The sequence below is a fragment of the Ranitomeya imitator genome, chromosome 5, assembly GCF_032444005.1.
Source record: "Ranitomeya imitator isolate aRanImi1 chromosome 5, aRanImi1.pri, whole genome shotgun sequence".
In the NCBI taxonomy this organism is placed as follows: Eukaryota; Metazoa; Chordata; class Amphibia; order Anura; family Dendrobatidae; genus Ranitomeya; species Ranitomeya imitator.
Window position 1 is genome coordinate 470,913,230 of NC_091286.1, and position 13,654 is coordinate 470,926,883.

A 13,654-nucleotide genomic window follows, 5' to 3' on the forward strand; every position below is an offset into this window, starting at 1 on the left:
TTTCTGCCCTGTTCTTTTATTATTTTATGCATTTTATTGGTTTTATTTTAGTTGATTTTATATTATTATGCTATATCCGGTTTTTTAATCATTTTTGATATATATGTTTTTAAACTGCGTTTGCGACTTGTATCTTAATTAATCATGTGATCCCACCTAATCATGTGTTCTGAACAATTGCTCCTTAAATCTCATTGGTTGGTGCTCCTTTATATACTCACTCTGGTCCACTCTCTGTATACTGCCACCTGATGAAGATGGAGCTGTTCCGTCGAAACATGTTGTGGAGCTCAATAAACAAAGAAACCTTTAACCCCTTAATGACGGAGCCAAATTTTTGAAATCTGACCAGTGTCACTTTATGTGGTAATAACTGTACAATGCTTCAACAAATACCAGTAATTTTGAAATTGTTTTTTTGTGACACATTATACTTTATGATAATGGTAAATTTAGGTCAATATGTTTTGTGCTTAGTTATAAAAAATATAAAATATTTGAGAAAAATTTTAAAAAATTAGCAATTTTCAAACTTTGAAAGATTATCCCTTTAATCCAGATGGCCATACCTCAGCAAACCATTAATAAATATCATTTCTCGCATGTCTGCTTTACATCAGCACTATTTGTAAAATGTTATTTTATTTTGTTAGCATTTTAGGAGGATTAAAAATGTAGCAGCAATTTTTCATTTTTACAAGGAAATTTACAAAATTCATTTTTTTAGGGTCTTATCCATGTTTGAAGTGACTTTAGGGTTCTCATATATTGGGAAACCCCCAAACGTGATACCATTTTAAAAACAGCACCCCTAAACATATTGAAAACTGCAGTCAGATAGTTTATTAACCCTTCAGGTGCTTTACAGGAATTAATGCAAAGTGGCATGATGGGAATGAAAATGTGCATTTTTACCACCTAAATGCCTCTAACTTCTGAACAGGTCACTACAGCCGTCAGACTCTAAGGCCGCTATTTGGTCATGAATTGCCACGGCAAACGTCAGGTCCACACAATCAAGATCTGAGGGCACCAATTTGGTTAAATAGGAAGCCCCTACACTCTGTTAACCATTTATAATAATGTAGTCACTATTGACAGCAGCATCTAAGGGGTTAAACAGAGTTGGACGTTGCAAACACTGATCGTGGCTGATGCAGCAAGTTGTCAGTTATAGTGGACAGCCGACAGCTACTGGATCGTCACCTGTATGGGGAGGCTATTCTCTTATATGTCAGGTCAGTTAAAAGACGTATTGGCGGTCATTAAGGGGTTAATCCTTTCATCTGTGTCCTGTGAGCTTCCATGTGACCGGAGTATTTTGCAACTCAATCTTTAGTCTGTTGACTTTGGAACTTAACCCTTGGTTCACTCCTGGTAAGAACTCTGTTTCTGAACTGTGTTTTTGAACTGTGTTGCTGGACTGTGTTTTGCTACTTAATCCTTCATTTACTCCCCCCGGTGGGAGCTGTTGGAAATAACACCAGTATAATACATTAATGTGAACTTGATTCTGGACTTACCCGTGTTTATGCCACAACTGAGATCAACTTGTGAACTAGTTTCTGGACTTACCCATGTTAATACCACACCTGGGAATAACCTGTGGACTTGTTCTGGACTTCCCTGTGTTTACTACATACCTGGATTTGACTCTTTCTTCACCAACAATGTTTTGGATCTGCACCACGTCACCTGTCACACTCACCTTTTGATCACCTTGCCGAGGACTCTGCCTTAAGAACTCTGCCGATTTGCTTTATAAGTTTCAAGGACTTGTTTCATTGCAGGTCAATGCGGGTTATCGGTATATTGATTTGGGTGTTATTGCTGTTGTACAAATACACTATTTGCACTAAAGAAACCTGTCTCTGTTCATTGCCCCACGCTACTAGAATGCTCGAGTTCCAACAATAGTATTACACCTGCGCTCCCATCCTGTCATGTGCTGCTCTCATCCTGTGCCCCATTCTGTCATGTGCTGCTCCCATCCTGTGCCCCCATCCTATCATGTGCTGCTCTCATCTGGCGCCCCCATCCTTTCATGTGCTGCTCCCATCCTGAGCCCGATCCTGTCATGTGATGCTCCCATCCTGCGCCCCATTCTGTAATGTGGTGCACCCATACTGTTCCTTAATCCTGGTATGTGGTACTTTCATCCTGCGCCCCCATTCTGTCATGTGCTGCTCCCCTCATGCGCCCCGTCCTGTCATTTGCTTCTCCCATTCTGCGCCCCATCCTGTCATGTGCTGCTCCTATTCTGCACCCCATCCTGTCATGTGATGCTCCCATCTTGCGCCCCCATTCTGTAATGTGGTGCACCCATCCTGCTCCCCAATCCTGTCATTTGCTGCTCCCATCCTGCGCCCCTGTTCTATCATGTGCTGCTCCCATCCTGCGCCCCAATCCTGTCATGTGCTGCTCCCATCCATCACCCCATTCTGCCATGTGCTGCTCCCATCCTGCGACACCATCCTGTCATGTGCTTCTCCCATCCTGCACCCTCATCCTGTCATTTGCTGCTCCCATCCTGTGCCCCATCCTGTCATGTGCTGCTCCATCCTGCACCCCATCCTGTCAAGAACTGCTCTCATCCTGCTCAACTAGTTTCTGGACTTACCCATGTTAATACCACACATGTGCTGCTCTCATCCTGTGCCCCCATTCTCCCATGTGCTGTTCCCATTCTGCTCCCTGTTCTGTCATGTGCTGCTCCCATTCTGCGCCCCATTCTGTCATGTGCTGTTCCCGTCCTGCATCCTGCCCCGCATGCTGCTCCATAAAGGTTGATGGCCCCCATAAGATGCTTCATAGTATAATATGCCCCGTATGCTGCTCCATAAAGGTTGATGGCCCCCATAAGATGCTCCATAGTATAATATACCCCATATGCTGCTCCATAAAGGTTGATAGACCCCATTGTTAGGTGCAATGCACAGGGGGGAATGTCGAGCCACCTCCGCTGTGGTCTCACATTCTTCAGCCACAGTGGAGCCTGCTCAGCGGAGACGTCGGTCCTAGCATCTGACTCAGGCAGATACTGTGCACTTGGTTGCTGCTGCCCTTCCGGGCTCAGCCATTGTAGCCAGTACTGGTCAGCAGTGAGCAGACGCTTCTGGGACTAAGCAAAATCCTGTATAGAAAAGAAATACCAGACATAATGACCTTGTATGGTCAATGAATATAACTAATATATAACCCTCAAAAAAATATTCATCAGACCAGGACTAAGTCCTACTTTTCTCCTTCTTAGCATGTCCAAAGGAGGACCTTCCATTGGAGGTCGGGGATCACACGCTCAGGTCCTGTAGCAGCTTCGATTGGTCCTCTAGGAAGGTCTTGAAGTTGCTGCAAATATAAAAGGTTCGCATGGCCGCACAGCCATGCGCTAGTATCATTTATGTTTGAAAATGTCGCCAGTGAATACTCTGCCACTCAGGCTATATGTGGAGTGTGTCCGTCTAGCTGTGGGATTTGTTCAGGTAGGAAGCTAGCGTCAGTGGGGGCAATTATTTGCTTGGCTTGGCTCTGGTTCCTTCTTGTGTGCGGTTAGCACAGAAGTGTTCCGAGCAAGCACAACCCTAGTTAGGGTATTAGTCCCACTTATATTACACGACTCTGTAAAGCAACAGGTTTCGTCCTTGTACTGACCGAGTGACGGAACACGCGTCTAATTTCACTAGTAGCAGTTCTCTCTCCTGCACGGTGGACCCCGGGCTGCAAACGCACCAGTATCAACTTCACATTTACTCGGTGCGTTTTGCCAGCTGTAAAACCCATAAAATGCTACATAATACAGGTAGTCCTCAACTTACAACGTTGATCCGTTCTTACGCGGCGTCGTAAAACGAATTTCGACGTAAGTCGGACCATACATTCATATAGTACTGTACCATAATAACAGTACAGTACTGCAAACACTTAGCTTATCTAAACAACTAGCCTAACACCGTACCCTAATTATCAATAAACATAGGTACAGTAAAATATTATGCAGTACAGTACGTTTAATAATGAAATACTGTACTGTAAGTGCTGTAACAGTAATAAACCATGAACTGTAAAAAACAAAGATAACAATTCCAAAGAGAGAACAGGCTTATTGGGAGGAAGCTGCAGAAGGTGCTGGAGATACTGGGGCAGTTGAGTCAAGAGGGGCAGGTGAGTCAAGAGGGGCAGCTGAGGTAGAGGGTACAGGTACAGGATCTGTTTCAGGCCTCTCTACCTTCTTGAAGTAGTGCTGCAAGTTAGTTTGGAAGGAGACCATCTTCTTCTCCTCCAAGATCTCCTTGTAACACCTAAGGGTATCTGTTATGAAAGGCAATTCAGTACTACAATGGACATAGCGGTCAGAGCACATACAGTGATCTGACAATAACCCAAAATCATAGAACGAGCTCTGAGACGTGGGAACTCTGCAGACCGCAATCCCTAATCCTCACCAAACAACACTAGAGGCAGCCGTGGATTGCGCCTAACTCTGCCTATGCAACTCGGCACAGCCTGAGAAACTAACTAGCCTGAAGATAGAAAATAAGCCTACCTTGCCTCAGAGAAATACCCCAAAGGAAAAGGCAGCCCCCCACATATAATGACTGTGAGTTAAGATGAAAAGACAAACGCAGAGATGAAATAGATTCAGCAAAGTCAGGCCCGACTTTCTTAACAGATCGAGGATAGAAAAGGTAACTTTGCGGTCTACACAAAACCCTAAAGAAAACCACGCAAAGGGGGCAAAAAGACCCTCCGTACCGAACTAACGGCACGAAGGTACACCCTTTGCGTCCCAGAGCTTCCAGCAACAAACTAGACAAGCTGGACAGAAAAAATAGCAAACAAATAGCAAAGAAGAACTTAGCTATGCAGAGCAGCAGGCCACAGGAATGATCCAGGGAAAAGCAAGTCCAACACTGGAACATTGACAGGAAGCCAGGATCAAAGCATTAGGTGGAGTTAAGTAGAGAAGCACCTAACGACCTCACCAGATCACCTGAGGGAGGAAACTCAGAAGCCGCAGTACCATTTCCCTCCACCAACAGAAGCTCACAGAGAGAATCAGCCGAAGTACCACTTGTGACCACGGGAGGGAGCTCTGCCACAGAATTCACAACAGGAATCCATGACTCCTCTGGCAACCCTAGTATACCTTTCCATGTTGGGATCCTTGGCCTCAAACCTTGTCAACCCTTCCTGTATCAGGGCAAAACCCCCTGCCAAGCCCTGCCTTGTAAATCTCTTAGGTTCTGGGGTTGGTATGTCTTCCGCTTCCTCTATCATCTGCTTCTCCAGTTGAATAAGGTCCTCAGCAGATAACTCCTTTCCATGAGATGCCAGTAGCTCTGTGATATCATCCTCCTCCACCTCCAGATTCATTGTCTTACTCATATCAACAACGTTCTTTATGACACTAGTCACTGACTCTTGGACCTCTGTGACATCATTCACAAACTGGGGACACAGTTTTTTCCACACACCATTCATACTGGTCTGCTTAACCTCATCCCAGGAATCAGCAATGTTATTCACAGCATCAAGGATGTTGTATGCCCAAAAGTCCTTTAGAGTCAAGTCCTTATTCTTTTCAGTTGCTGCTAAAGCATTACCATTGCCCCTTCGGAGGTAGTAGGCCTTGAATGTAGCAATGACTCCTTGGTCCATAGGCTGTATTAGGGCAGTGGTATTAGGTGGAAGGTAAACCACCTTGACATTAGGGTTAAAGTCATCCAGATGGGCAGGGTGTCTAGGGGCATTGTCCAGAATTAGCAACACCTTAATGGGGATGTCCTTGGAGGTACAATACCGCTCCACACCTGGCAAAAAATGGTTGGTGAACCAGTCATCAAACACTGCAAGTGTCACCCATGCCTTCCTATTAGACTTCCAGATGACTGGTAGTTGACCCTTTGAAATGCCCTTGAGTGCCCTTGGATTCTCAGCCTGATACACCAGCATGGGCTTCAGTTTGTAGTCGCCAGCAGCATTGCCCCAAAGAATCAAAGTCAGTCTCTCCTTGCCAACTTTATGACCTAGTGCTGACTTCTCCTCCTTGGCGATGTACGTACAGTTAGGCCGGCTTCACACTTGCGAGTTTTACGGACGTAAGAGCGCAGAAACTACGTCCGTAAAACTCGCAAAAAATACGGCACAATTATTCTCTATGCCCCTGCTCCTATCTGCCGTATTTTACTGATCAGTATTATACGGCTTTCTACGGCCGTACAAAATCGCAGCATGCTGCGTTTGTCACCGTACTGCGCAAGAAATGCGCCAATGAAAGTCTATGGAAGCGTGAAAAATACGGATTACACACGGACAAGCAGTGTGACTTGCGAGAAATACGCAGCGCTGTTAGAGAGAAAAGCCGGTAATTCAGTGCGGTGTACAGTAAAATCACACTGACAGCTTACAGTCCAATAGGTAGAATAAATGTGTACACATAGAATAGGTATATATACAGTGGGGCAAAAAAGTATTTAGTCAGTCAGCAATAGTGCAAGTTCCACCACTTAAAAAGATGAGAGGCGTCTGTAATTTACATCATAGGTAGACCTCAACTATGGGAGACAAACTGAGAAAAAAAAAATCCAGAAAATCACATTGTCTGTTATTTTAACATTCTATTTGCATATTATGGTGGAAAATAAGTATTTGGTCAGAAACAAAATTTCATCTCAATACTTTGTAATATATCCTTTGTTGGCAATGACAGAGGTCAAACGTTTTCTGTAAGTCTTCACAAGGTTGCCACACACTGTTGTTGGTATGTTGGCCCATTCCTCCATGCAGATCTCCTCTAGAGCAGTGATGTTTTTGGCTTTTCGCTTGGCAACACGGACTTTCAACTCCCTCCAAAGGTTTTCTATAGGGTTGAGATCTGGAGACTGGCTAGGCCACTCCAGGACCTTGAAATGCTTCTTACGAAGCCACTCCTTCGTTGCCCTGGCGGTGTGCTTTGGATCATTGTCACGTTGAAAGACCCAGCCACGTTTTATCTTCAATGCCCTTGCTGATGGAAGGAGGTTTGCACTCAAAATCTCACGATACATGGCCCCATTCATTCTTTCAAGTACCCAGATCAGTCGTCCTGGCCCCTTTGCAGAGAAACAGCCCCAAAGCATGATGTTTCCACCACCATGCTTTACAGTAGGTATGGTGTTTGATGGATGCAACTCAGTATTCTTTTTCCTCCAAACACGACAAGTTGTGTTTCTACCAAACAGTTCCAGTTTGGTTTCATCAGACCATAGGACATTCTCGCAAAACTCCTCTGGATCATCCAAATTCTCTTTAGCAAACTTCAGACGGGCCCGGGCATGTACTGGCTTAAGCAGTGGGACACGTCTGGCACTGCAGGATCTGGGTCCATGGTGGCGTAGTGTGTTACTTATGGTAGGCCTTGTTACATTGGTCCCAGCTCTCTGCAGTTCATTCACTAGGTCCCCCCGCGTGGTTCTGGGATTTTTGCTCACCGTTCTTGTGATCATTCTGACCCCACGGGGTGGGATTTTGCGTGGAGCCCCAGATCGAGGGAGATTATCAGTGGTCTTGTATGTCTTCCATTTTCTAATTATTGCTCCCACTGTTGATTTCTTCACTCCAAGCTGGTTGGCTATTGCAGATTCAGTCTTCCCAGCCTGGTGCAGGGCTACAATTTTGTTTCTGGTGTCCTTTGACAGCTCTTTGGTCTTCACCATAGTGGAGTTTGGAGTCAGACTGTTTGAGGGTGTGCACAGGTGTCTTTTTATACTGATAACAAGTTTAAACAGGCGCCATTACTACAGGTAATGAGTGGAGGAAAGAGGAGACTCTTAAAGAAGAAGTTACAGGTCTGTGAGAGCCAAAAATCTTGATTGTTTGTTTCTGACCAAATACTTATTTTCCACCATAATATGCAAATAAAATGTTAAAGAAACAGACAATGTGATTTTCTGGATTTTTTTTTCTCAGTTTGTCTCCCATAGTTGAGGTCTACCTATGATGTAAATTACAGACGCCTCTCATCGTTTTAAGTGGTGGAACTTGCACTATTGCTGACTGACTAAATACTTTTTTGCCCCACTGTATATATATATATATATATATATATGTCAGTGAGACACATATATGTATATATATTAATATTTTTTCCAGCGCTATACAGCTTGAAAGTCGGTAATTCAATTACCGGCTTTTTCTTTCTCCTTCCTAAACCCGACATGATTTGATTTACTGTATGTAAACCATGTCTTCTCTCCATTTTTTTTGCAGATTCCACACTACTAATGTCAGTAGTGTGTATCTGCAAAATTTGGCCGTTCTAGCTCTTAAATTAAAGGGTTAAATGGCGGAAAAAATTGGCGTGGGCTCCCGCGCAATTTTCTCCGCCAGAGTAGTAAAGCCAGTGACTGAGGGCAGATATTAATAGCCTGGAGAGGGTCCACGGTTATTGGCCCCCCCCCTGGCTAAAAATATCTGCCCCCAGCCACCCCAGAAAAGGCACATCTGGAAGATGCGCCTATTCTGGCACTTGGCCACTCTCTTCCCATTCCCGTGTAGCGGTGGGATATGGGGTAATGAAGGGTTAATGCCACCTTGCTATTGTAAGGTGACATTAAGCCTAATTAATAATGGAGAGGCGTCAATTTTGACACCTATCCATTATTAATCCAATTGTAGTAAAGGGTTAAATAAAACACAAACACATTATTTAAAATTATTTTACTGAAATATAAACAATGGTTGTTGGAGTATTTTATTCTATGCCCAATCCAGTCACTGAAGACCCTCGTTCTGTAAGTAAAAAAACATAATAAACCAACAATATACTTACCCTCCGCAGATCTGCAACGTCCAACGATGTAAATCCTTCTGAAGGGGTTAAAACATTTTGCAGCAAGGAGTTCCGCTAATGCAGGCTGATCCTTGCTGCAAAACCCCGGGGAATGAGGCTAAATATAGATCAATGATCTATATTTAGCTTCATTTGCGGTGAGGCGCCCTCTGCTGGATGTTCATAGATCGTGGGAACTTACCTAGAAAGCTCCCATTTCAAGCTGTATAGCGCTGGAAAAAATATTAATATATATACATATATGTGTCTACTGACATATATATATAGAGAGAGAGAGAGAGAGAGAGAGAGAGAGACAGTATATATATATTTTTTTTTCTTTTTGGGACACATGGATCACTTCTATAGCGGTATGTTGGTTTTGCAAGCCTGCGAGAAAACCACGCAGTACGGATGCCATACGGATTACATACGGAGGATGCCATGCGCAAAAAACGCTGACACACCCTGCCTACGGAGGAGCTACGGACCACTATTTTCGGGACTTTTCAGCGTATTACGGCCGTAATATACGGACCGTATTTTCATACGCTGAGTGTGAAGCCGGCCTTAGGCAAACATTTCCAAAACAAGCCAGCCTCATCCACGTTGAACACTTGTTGAGCACAGTAACTACCCTCCTCAATTATCTCAGCCAATGCTTTAGGAAACTCAGTTGCTGCTTTCTCATCAGCACTAGCAGCTTCACCTTCCACTTTAATGTTATGGAAATTGGCACGATCCTTAAACCTCATAAACCAACCCCTACTCGCCACAAATTCTTCACTTTCACTTCCTTGCCCCTTTTCTCTTTTCAACGCCTCAAACAGTTGCCTAGCCTTCTCCTGAATAACCATAAGGCTCACAGGGATACGGCGTTGATTTTGGTCTTCCAACCAAAGCACCAATAATCTTTCCATCTCAATAATAAGCCCACTACGCTGCTTTGTTATCACTGTCGCTTTCATAGGAGCAGTCCTAATGACCTGCCAATTTCTGTTGGTGTTTCCCCCTTATCAGATCAACTTATGATATCCACTTTCACCTCCATGGTGATGGCCTTCTTTTTCTTTGATGCACTGGTATCAGATGAGTCTAGCTTACATTTGGGAGCCATAATGAAGGGTGTTATGGCATGCAGGAGACTCGTTTTCCTCGTGTAATCGGGTACAGTGTACAGTACTGGACTCTATTCTTCCACCGCTGCACGTAGATGCACGTAAATCGGAATGAGGCGTCGTATAAAGCGTCGTAACCACGAAACGAAGTAACTCGCGACCATCGTAAACCGAGGACGAACTGTATAATATGCCCGTATGCTGCTCCATAAATGTTGATGGCCCCCATAAGATGCTCCATAGTATAATATACCCAGTATGCTGCTGTGATTTAAAAAAAAATGACATACTCACCTCTCGTTGCTGGGCATCGAATACCGGAGTCCTGAGCAGGCGGGGTCACCAGCACGCTATGGGGGTCAGGCGCCAGAGTCGCCACTGGCTCAGGCCCCCAGCACTTGCTATATTCACCTGTCCCCGTTCCACCGCTGTGCGCCGCTCTGTCTTCCGCGTCCTCTGGCTGTGACAGTTCATTCAGAGGGTGCGCACTAACACGTCATCGCAACCTCTGACCTGAATGTCACTGACAGAGGATGCGGAAGATGGAGTGGCGCGCAGCGGTGGAACGGGGACAGGTGAATATTGCATACTCACCCTCCTGGCACGTCCCTGCTTCTCCATCGGAGATCGCGGTGTATGTTCAGTCCTTACGCATACCGCGATCTCCTGGGCTGCATCACTCTGTGGGGTCCAGACTGCGCAGGTGTTTGCGCTTGCACAGTCTATAAAGTGGACGGACAGAGTGATGCTCCCAGCGTTATATTACATATATATATAATCATTAGTGTTGAGCGATACCGTCCGATCTTTGAAAGTATCGGTATCGGATGGTATCGGCCGATATCCGAAAAATATTGGATATCACCGATATCCGATACCAATACAAGTCAATGGGACACAAATATCGGAATGTATCCTCTATGGTTCCCAGGGTCTCCTTCAGGCCCTGGGATCCATATTCATGTGTAAAATAAAGAATAAAAATAAAAAATATTGATATACTTACCCTCGGACGCGCCCTGGTTGTAACCGCTGCAACTGCCATGATTCCCTTCCTAAGAATGAGCACGTAAAGGACCTTCGATGACGTCGCGGCTTGTGATTGGTCACGTGACCGCTCATGTGACCGCTCACACGACCAATCACAAGCCGCGACGTCATCGAAGGTCCTTCACGCGCTCATTCTTAGGAACAGAAGCATGGCGGTTGCAGCGGTTACAACCAGGGTGCGTCTGAGGGTGAGTATATCAATATTTTTTATTTTTATTCTTTATTTTACACATCAATCTTCATCCCGATACCGATTCCCGATATCGCAAAAATATCGGAACTCGGTATCGGAATTTCGATACCGCAAATATCGGCCGATACCCGATACTTGCGGTATCGGAATGCTCAACACTAATAATCATGCATGTCAAATTACTTTGCTTGCAAGCACTGGTGATGCCATCTCATGGCTAACAATGATTTTTGAATCACATTTTTTTTATTAAAATCTCAATAAAAAACAAAATATTCACTATTTTGTGTACTTTGATCATTCACACCTTTTCTTTTTATGATTTCATATAGTGTACTGGAAAACGGGAAAAAAAATACAAATGCCATGAATCCACAATTGATTTTTTTTTTTTAACCATGTTCAGAAAATGCTAAAGCTGACCTGCTGTTATAATTCTCCAGGTCATTACGAATACATAGATACCAAACATGTATAGATACATTTTCTGAGACCCATGGCGTGTCTGTTTTTTGGGATCTGGGGCTTGGTGAAGGTTTATTTTTTGTGTGCCGAGCTGACATTTTTATTGATACCATTTGGGGGAAGATACAATGTTTTGATTGTCTGTTATTTCATTTTATTGTGAAGTTGCGGAGACCAAAATATCATAGCTCTGGCTTTTGATTTTTTTTTTCTCGTTATGCAGTTTACTGATCAGATTAAATCTTTTTATATTTTGCTGGATCAGGCATTTTTTAATACAGAGTTACCAAATATATGTATGATTGATTTTTTTTATTGTTTTATTTTGAATGGCGCAAAAGGGGGGTGATTTCAACTTTTATATTTTTCTTTTTTTTTTTAACTTGCTTAAATAGTCTCCATAGGAGACTTGAAGCTATGATTTTCTGATTGATTGTGCTACACATAGCAGGTCTTCAGCCCTGCTATGTGTAGCAGAAATGCTCATCTGCTATGAACACTGGCCGCTGGGCGGTGCTCATAGCAGATCAGCAATGACAACCACTGTTGTCTCATGCAGACCCTGGGTTGTCATGTCTGCCTATCAACTGATCAGATCAGCTGTCAGGTGCATGAAAAGATGCTGGCTCAGAGTCAGAGCAAGCATCAAAGAGGGGGAGGCAAACTATTATGCACCTATACATCATAGGTCGCAAGACGTCGAAAAATTTTTCCCACTTTTTTTACATAAAAGGTTTGATGAACTGTGGCCTTTATATTATGATAGAAGGTGCTATTATGTGTATTCTATTCCAGACTGTAACTACAAGACTTGTGCAATAAATAATTTTGTTTAAATGAATTATAAAGGAAACTACTTTTCTTTCTCAGTACTTCTGCCAGTATTTTAAAGAAGTAGCTGTAACATATTAATTATAAAATTATAATAATTCTGAATTATTGGAAGAATCGTAAAAAGACTGTACCTTTTTCCTAATGGCATCAATGCAATTAACAGGAACAGATTAGCTCTCAAAAGTGAATGTTCTTCTATAAAATTCTGCTATTATAATGTGATTAATGTCATATATTGTATGGTAGGGTCTCACTAAAATACTTGAATTGGGATTTCCGCTATACATTTTTACTACATAGTCTGTTGAATGCCAAGCAAAAGCGCTTAACTGTTTCTAAATCTTGGATTATTATGGCTGCAATAGAAAGAACACTGTAGTTCCAGCAAAGAAGCAACAATGTAATCATGTACATTATTTATGTAAATGTATTATACATACACATGTATTTATACTGCATATATTTTCTTACAAACAAAAACACCCAAACCCGGATATGTTTTGCCAAAGCCTACATCAAGTTTGACAGAAGCTTGTAAGAAAATGTGTTATGATCTGATGAGACCAATTTTGAACATTTTGACCATAATTACAAAAGTTATGTGTGGCGCAAAGCCAACACTATGCATTATCAAAAAAAACAACATAACCACAGTGAAGCATGGTGGAGGCAGTATTATGGGGCTTTTTTCAGCAGCTGGAACTGAGGCTTTAGTCCAGGGGGAGGGAATTATGAACAGTTCCAAGTATCAGTCAATTTTGCATCAAGACCTTCAGGCCTCTGCTAGAAAGCTTAAGAGCTGCACACAGGAGATTTCCTCAAAATCTAACTAATTTGGAACTCTAATACAAGGAAGCATGGGCAAAGATTTGCAATTCTAGATGTGCTATGCTGACACACTCCTACCTAAAAAAATTGAATGTTGTGGTAAAGTCAAAGGGTGGTTCTACAAAGTAATAGTTTTGGTTTAAATTAGTTTAAACACGTACATGAGAAAATGGTACCAGTGTTATCTTTGTTTTGGATCAGTGTGTAATCAGTGTAAGGTCTGGACACAGTCTGTGAAAAAACATGGACATATGAACAACCAGAACCCCATAAACTGTAAACGGTATGTGTTGAACTTTTGAAAAACCCATATAGAACATGTACATGCAACATGGCTGTATGAATTAGGCTTTAAGG

General features: G+C 43.0%; 1 pseudogene; it reads right to left on the reverse strand.

The window, feature by feature from the left end:
* Positions 1-3,290: 3,290 nt before the first annotated feature.
* LOC138637804 (tigger transposable element-derived protein 1-like) lies at positions 3,291-9,926 on the reverse strand (annotated as a pseudogene).
* Between the last annotated feature and the right edge of the window lie 3,728 nt (positions 9,927-13,654).